This window comes from Rutidosis leptorrhynchoides, chromosome 1 (assembly GCF_046630445.1).
Source record: "Rutidosis leptorrhynchoides isolate AG116_Rl617_1_P2 chromosome 1, CSIRO_AGI_Rlap_v1, whole genome shotgun sequence".
NCBI classification, from domain to species: domain Eukaryota; kingdom Viridiplantae; phylum Streptophyta; class Magnoliopsida; order Asterales; family Asteraceae; genus Rutidosis; species Rutidosis leptorrhynchoides.
The window spans coordinates 424,231,314-424,240,113 of record NC_092333.1 but is presented as its reverse complement, the minus strand read 5'-3'; positions in this window follow the sequence as shown (position 1 = coordinate 424,240,113).

The window sequence follows — 8,800 nt, the reverse complement described above, 5'->3', positions numbered from 1 at the left end:
AAAGCGATTAAGACGTCTCGGATTCATAGGTATGAAGTTTTGAATAATCATAATATACTATGTAGAAAAGAAAGGTGATAGCACAATTTGATTTGTCAAATTACCAGAAATCACACAAAAGATAAAAATATCAAGTAAATATATTCTTGATATGTTTAGAAGTTAAGTAGAATGAAAGAGTTATGTAGCATGGCACATGATGACGGTATTGTCTGTGAATCATCATGTTCCATTAGAAATTCAGCATGACTTACTGTAATATAATCACGTTGGCCAAGCGCCATTATATTATACTAACTCATTCTTCAATTCCCAACACTTCTCCACAATTCATTCATAATTTATACTTAGATTTTACAGAAGTTTCCAATATAATGAAATACAGAAAACACGAAGAGGTAGATAATTTCAGACAAGAATTTTTATGAAAATATCCTCAGAAATATCGAAGATATTTTTGGAATTTCTAAGTTCGAAGGTTGATAAAGAAAAATTTTCCGCAAGATTTTAACATGACTTCGGAGCAAGATATTCTCTAAAAATTTCATCGGATCCAGAATTACCTGGATTCTTTGAATATAGAGTTTGGTCCTTGTATTTGTCCTTGGTCTCCTTCATTGTTAGCTCAATCCATTTTTCATTACCAAATTTTTTATCGAGCGTTCCCAATACTCCATTTTTTTATCATCAAACTCTTAGCCATTTAGGCCATCAACAATTTTACTGTTTCCTCTGCCTTTAATGCAGCCATATCTGAATCACCGGTTATCACTCCGAGGTGGGTTCAAGAGAATTGTGTTTTTAGATGATTAAACGCTGATGGTAATATGGTGGAATATAAAAGGTTTTTCAGTAACAATAAAAGAGCACGCATATATATCAAGGTTATAATAAGGTTATTTCAAATGAAAATTCGAAGTTGACTTGCTGGAGCTGTGACAAAATTGGCTAATTTGAAAAGGGATTGCAAAGTTATTTTTGGTAATAACCAGGGCGTCTCGCTAATTTCGAAGGCCCCGTTCAGAATTTAAAAAGGGCCCCTATAAATGTTAATTTTTTCAATACGTATAATGTATAACACTATATCAGCGTAATCAATAAAATTAAAAATTTTCATAACAACCGCTGCAAAGTGTTGTTCTCATTTTTGTAACGAAGTAATTGGTCAACTCTTTATAGTGAACACTCACATTATATTGTTTTTAATACCTATAAACGTCAATCTATTAAGTCTTTCTAATTAGATGATAGACCGCAAGTAAGATATCCCGTTACGATGTACGAATAAATGAATTATTACATGGGTTTTTCAAAATTTGGGGCCCCTTAAAAATTTGGGGCCCTGTGCGGCTGCACACTTCGCACATGCACCGAAGACACCCCTGGTAATAACCACTCCTAAAGGGTTTGCACAGATATATTTTAAACATTTACTCAGGTTTCGAGTGTTTTCAGGTGCATAACTATATGCATCAATCTTTTCTTCCGTAGATGAAGTGTGGTTGATTCATCCTCTCGATTGAAGTGTTTTCAATAATTATGAAATGTTTGAACGCAGAATGGAATCGTCAAGATACAAATGAGGTTTAAGATGAAATCAAGTGGCAGACTTGAAGAATTGTTTAGTTTCATATGTTATAATTAATATTTTAATTCATTTTAATTATCCAATATTTTCTTCATTATGCCACTTGTTGGATTCTGATAAGTCAAAATCCAAATATAAAATAGAATAAAAATGGTTATTCTGTGGTGAACGGATTCGTATATATGTGGATGTAAGTAGCATAGTAAATGACTGTTGAATCAGATTCGAAGAATGTACAGTGTAACTTATTAATGTGAAACTAAATATTCCTCGGGTATTACCTACCCGTTAAAATATTTTCACCATTATTAGTTTGTACAAAAGAATTTTTAATTACAATCTTTATGAAAACATATATACATATATATTTTCTTCAGATGTAATCATGGATTTAATGAGTTAATATGATAATAAACTCATATGATTTTCGATTTGAGCTAGAATAAGTAATCTCTAAAACTATTAGGAACCACATATTCTTCGCAGAATATTTCTACAATGAAGTTATGGATCAATACTTCATCGTTCATTGTTGTTGGTACTCCTTGGTATCTATGGTGCGTATGACGTTGATGTTCGAGTTACAGATTGTGATGTTGAGGTGTGGGATGCGGATGTTTTTGTGATGGTACTGTTGGTGTTGTTGATGGTATTGTTGAAGCTGGTAATTTTTTTTTTTGCACCATAATTTCCAAATTAATTACTCAAGAGCGAAGCTCGTTGGCTTTTTTCATTATTTTGGAATGATTCTCGATCAGAACGAGCGGATAAATAAGGTTTTGAATTTTAAATAGAATATAATCGTGATGAGGTATCCTGGGAGTAAGGGTGGAAATGGTGTTTCGAATAGGTTCGCCGGTAATTGCTTCAGGTTCTTCACCAAAAGGGAAATTTGGTTGGTGAAAAGGATCGCCTTCTTCTCATCTCCATTGATTAAGTCGACTACGATCTCAATCCCCAATTCATCCAGAATTGATGATGACTGATTAGTTGGTCCATTCCGGTTATACTGCTTTCGGAGCACGAGTGGAAATCCATATCGGAATCCGAGGAATTTGAATTGGTTGCAGAGTTCATCTTGCACGGTTAGATAAAGGATTTTCGATATGAAATGATTTTCGAATATCGGATGAGATTCTAATTACATAGAATACCTATATATAGTACAGAAGATCTCGTAGGTTACGGAGGGAATTAAGGAAACGTGTCAGACAAGGTCTAATGTGATGGAATATGAATTCGTCTGTACACCATCTATGCAATAGTTGCAATAAGACGTGTCGAGACTGAAAATGGTAAGTAGATATTTTTTTTTTGACAAGGAATGATATGCAAAGTTTCTAACATGCAGACCAGGTTCAAGTCCAGACTTATTAATATATCCTAACAACTACTAGGTCGAAGTCCAGACTCATTAATGCATCCTAACAACTATATGTTTAGACACACTAATGCAAGACCTGGTTCGCTAAGACCACCGCTCTGATACCACATGTCATACCCCGTCCAAAATCTTCCTGAACGAATACAATAACATCTGGTACCATCGCGATGAACTGACATCTATATGCCATGAACGACTCCATGTAATGTCTCTAGAATGAGTAAATGCACAGCGGAAGATTTCTTTCATACCTGAGAATAAACATGCTTTAAAGTGTCAACCAAAAGGTTGGTGAGTTCATAGGTTTATCATAAAACAATAAAATTCATCATTTTGATAGACCACGAGATTTAAATCCTGCATGGTAAAAATGGGCCCGAATCCTATACCCACCTGTAATGTACATGCGATATCTTTTAAATACAGTACACATTTTTCGTGTACGAAATCATCTTTCATAAATCTTAGTAACCGTACACATATCTTGTGCACAAAAATAACATACACATAATCTGTGTATAAAATCATTCTCTCGATACATAACATTCACTTTTCATTGCTTTCATATCTTGGCTTGGTAACCGACCTTAACATATAATGCGCATAATAAGATCCCCAAAACAGAACATCTCGTCTATATAATAATCATATAAACTTCGAAGTACTTGATAATGCCAAAAATGAACACATATTTTACAGCATTATTCCCCAAGAAAGACAAGATTTTAGTTGATATTGTTCGATTTACAAGCACTATTTGTTTAAATATTAAAAAGTGAAGATAAAAGGCAGATTTGACAAATTGAAGACGGAAAGGTCCAAAAAGCTAAAAAGTACAAGATTCAATCAAAAAGGTTCAAATTATTGATGAGGAACGTCTCAAAATAACAAGAGTACAAGTTACAAGACGCAAAGTACACGATATAAAATAGTACGTGAGGACGTCCGAAAATCCGGAACCGGGACCTGAGCCTAGAAGAAACGCCCGACGTAACGGACTAAAAATATCTACTCAACTATGCATATAAATATAATATAAATATATAAATAATTATTAAAATTATTTATATATTTATTATTATTAAATTATGTCGACAAGCTAGGAGCCAAACGAATGTGAGCTGGAATTCATGGCCATGCGACTCGCATGGCCCTATGCCCATTTTCATGCGACTCGCATGAGGGGCTTTTCCAGGCCACATTCTATTTATAGCGAGTTCGTGATCCATTTTATGTACACCATAATATATCTTTCTATCTCTCTTTTGTAATACATAAATAAATTTAATTATAATTTTAATTTTAATTAATAATAATAATAAGGTTATGTTAAGGAGTGTTTTGAGTGTATAAGTCGAAATTCTGTCCGTGTAACGCTACGCTATTTTTAATCATTGTAAGTTATGTTCAACCTTTTTACATTAATGTCTCGTAGCTAAGTTATTATTATGCTTATTTAAAACGAAGTAATCATGATGTTGGGCTAATTACTAAAATTGGGTAATTGGGCTTTGTACCATAATTGGAGTTTGGACAAAAGAACGACACTTGTGGAAATTAGACTATGGGCTATTAATGGGCTTTATATTTGTTTAACTAAATGATAATTTGTTAATGTTAATATAAAGATTTACAATTGGGCGTCCCTATAAATTACCATATACACTCAATCGGACACGATGGGCGGGGTATTTATATGTACGAATAATCGTTCATTTAACCGGACACGGGAATGGATTAATAGCCACTAGAATAATTAAAACAGGGGTGAAATTATGTACAAGGACACTTGGTATAATTGATAACAAAATATTAAAACCTTGGGTTGCACTCAGTCGACATCCTGGTGTAATTATTAAACAAAGTATTAAAATCTTGTTACAATTTAAGTCCCCAATTAGTTGGAATATTTAACTTCGGGTATAAGGATAATTTGACGAGGACACTCGCACTTTATATTTATGACTGATGGACTGTTATGGACAAAAACCAGACGGACATATTAAATAATCCAGGACAAAGGACAATTAACCCATGATAATAAATTAAAATCAACACGTCAAACATCATGATTACGGAAGTTTAAATAAGCATAATTCTTTTATTATATTTCTCATCGTATATTTATTTACTGTCATTTTATTACTCGCAATTTTATTTACTGTCATTTTATTTATTGTCATTATTTTACGCACTTTAATTATCGTCATTTATCTTTACGCTTAAAATATATAATCGACAAACCAGTCATTAAACGGTAAAACCCCCCTTTTATAATAATATTACTACTTATATAATTATATATATTTTGTATAAATATAGTTAAAAATATAGTAAGTATCACCAGCTCCCTGTGGAACGAACCGGACTTACTAAAAACTACACTACTCTACGATTAGGTACACTGCCTATAGTGTTGTAGCAAGGTTTAGGTATATCCCATCCGTAAATTAATAAAACTTGTGTCATATTTTGTAGTATTTTGTATTAAAAATAATACTATTTCGTACCCTCACGCTACATCATCAAGTTTTTGGCGCCGCTGCCGGGGACTCGGCGAAACACTATATTTTTAATTTATATTTGAAAAAAAAAAAAAAAATTCTGTAAAAAAAAAAAAAAAAACGTAAAAAAAAAAAACGTAAAAAAAAAAAAACGTTTTTTTAAGAAAAAAAAGAATTCATTTTTTTTTTAAAAAAAAAAAAAAAAAACGTAAAAAAAAAAAATTATTTTAAGTTTTATTACCTTTAGATTTTTAGACTCAGTCACAACTTTTAGTATTAAGTTTAGTTTTGCCATAGTTATTTTCATTTTTAGATTTTTAGGCTTTGCCGTAAAATCCCTTAAGTGCTTATTCCTTAGACTAAGTTTTAGGCGCTTTAGAATTTTGCGACGCCATTTTTCGTGCTATTTTCTTATTTCGTATTTTTCGACGCCTTTTACCTATGTATCAATTACAATTCCAATTAGTGATCTCCATTTGTAGCTTTAATTTTAAGATAGTGATCGTTATAAGGTTGGATTAACCGCGTGTTTACAAACCACTCTTCGTCTTTTTCATTTTTCGACACTTTTCGACGCGCACTCTTTTTCTCTCTTATTTCTCGCCATTCTAGTTTTTAGGACTTAGATTTTTTTCTACTTCTTCTCTAAATTTCTTAAAACTACGAAAATTTATTTTAAGTGGTTAAATTGATAGACATCAAAATTTTCTGGTTCGTAGTAATAGTTGGATTTGTACGTGGATCGGGTTATTGGAGCCAAACAGTACTCAATTATATTGAGACCAAACGAATCCTGCCCCTCTGCTGCATCTTTTGGCTATTCGAAACGTGGGCAAAATCAGAAAAGTCTATTGATTGGATAACTTATATAATTTTTCTTTCCTTTTTAAAAACTAATAGGATATTCAGTGAATGCACCGAGCAAGACGTTCACCGCCGGTCATACGTTCACCACCTGTAACTCGATCAAGACATCGTTTAACAAATATCGCCGCCGTTGATTTTTCTTTAGAATCGTCATCTAGTCGACCAAGTACTCCAATTCAAATTTCCGATAATCCATCTTTTGAACCCGATTTCACAACTAAGAACCCGGAAGATATTCAAGGACAATTCCAAGATCCTGAACCCCAAACCGTTAAATCAGAATCCTCTAGTGATTCGGATACAACAAATCCAATCATGGAAAATCTAGAACCTCTAAGTATGGAAGAACGAATGAGAGCTAAGCGCACTGGCCAAGGTCACGCCATTATTAAACCAGAAGTTAATGCTCCAGATTATGAAATTAAAGGACAAATTCTACACATGGTAACTAATCAGTGCCAATATAGTGGTACGCCGAATGAAGACCCAAACGAACATCTTCGTACGTTTAATAGGATCTGTACACTATTTAAAATCCGAGAAGTGGAAGACGAACAAATTTATCTCATGTTATTTCCCTGGACTTTAAAGGGAGAAGCCAAAGATTGGTTAGAATCGTTACCTGAAGGGGCGATTGATACATGGGATGTTTTAGTTGAAAAATTTCTTAAACAATTCTTTCCGGCATCTAAAGCCGTGAGACTTCAAGGAGAAATTGTTACGTTCGCGCAAAAGCCAAATGAAACATTATATGAGGCGTGGACAAGATTCGGAAGGATGTTGAGAGGATGTCCTCAACACGGATTAGATACTTTTCAAATAGTGCAAATCTTCTATGAAGGCGTAGACATCGCTACAAGAAAAGACATCGACATAACAGCTGGTGGTTCCATTATGAAGAAAACCCCAACTGAAGCTTACAAAATTATTGATAACACAGCCTCCCACTCACATGAGTGGCATCAAGAAAAAGATATCTTTCGATCATCTAAAGCGGCTAGAGCCGATTCTAGCCATGACTTTGATTCCGTTTCCGCAAAAATAGATGCTTTCGAAAGACGAATGGAAAAGATGAATAAGGATATTCACGCAATACGAATCAGTTGTGAGCAATGCGGTGGACCACACTTATTGAAAGATTGTCACATTGAACCTACGATGGAACAACGAGAGAATGTTTCTTATATGAACCAAAGGCCTGGAAATAATTATCAAAATAATTATCAACCGCCAAAGTTAAACTTCAATCGAAATCAAAACATTCTTTACAATCCAAACGGACCCAACAACAACTCGTACAACCAACAAGGTCCGAATAACCAACCAACTCAAAACAACACTTTCAATCAACAAAGACCTAGCTTGTATAAACCACCACAACAAACCGAAGAGAAAAAGCCAAATCTAGAAGAAATGATGGCAAAGCTAGTTGAATCTCAAACACAATTTATTACATCTCAAACCCAAACGAATGAGAGGTTTGATCAGTCATTAAGAACTCAACAAGCTTCCATTTTGAATCTAGAAAAACACGTAGGTACTCTTGCTAGCATGATGAGTGAGAGGGAACAAGGAAAGCTACCGAGTAATCCTGAAGTAAATCCTCGGAATGAGAATGTTAATATGGTTTCAACAAATTCTGAAAAACCAGCATCAGAAGATGGGAAGGTTTTAGATGTAAGTAAAAATGAAGAAGTTACACCACCACCACCACCCGAGTATGTAAAGCCAGTGGTGGCACCATACAGACCACCCATCCCGTTTCCAAGAAAAGGAGTTGAGTATGAGCAAGTAATAGGTAATAAAGATTGTGATACCTCTGGAAAGAAGAAGAAGAAAAAGAATAAGAAAGTACAAGAAACAAAAATCGTAAAGATAAACCCGGTGAAGACAGTTCCACCAAAACCTCCTCCTAGGATAGGTGATCCGGGTGAATTTATTGTTCCTTGTCTACTTAGTGATTGTGTCATGTATGATGCACTAGCAGATTTAGGTGCAAGTGTAAGTGTTATGCCTCTTTCATTATATAAGAGATTAGGAGTAGGTAAGTTAAGTCCAACGGATATGAGTGTTCGACTCTTTGATCAAACCATTAAACACCCAGTTGGAATTGTTGACAACCTACCCGTTCAAGTAGGCAATTTAACCTTTCTAGTCGAATTCATTGTCATTAACATAGAAGAGGACCCAAACATTCCTCTAATTTTAGGTCGACCATTCTTAGCGTCCACCAAGGCGTTATTTGATGTAGGAAATGGTAGAATGACACTTAGTAGTGGTGACAAATCGATCACCTTTATGATTCGAAAGTCTAAATCTCCACCAACCAAAACCGTTGAACCAGCAAAAACGATTGGTAAGAACCATGTTGTTTTACCAACTCCAACGGTAATACTTAGCAATAATGAAACGCCTAAGTGTGGGGAAAATGAAGTAACACCTAACGATGACATGATA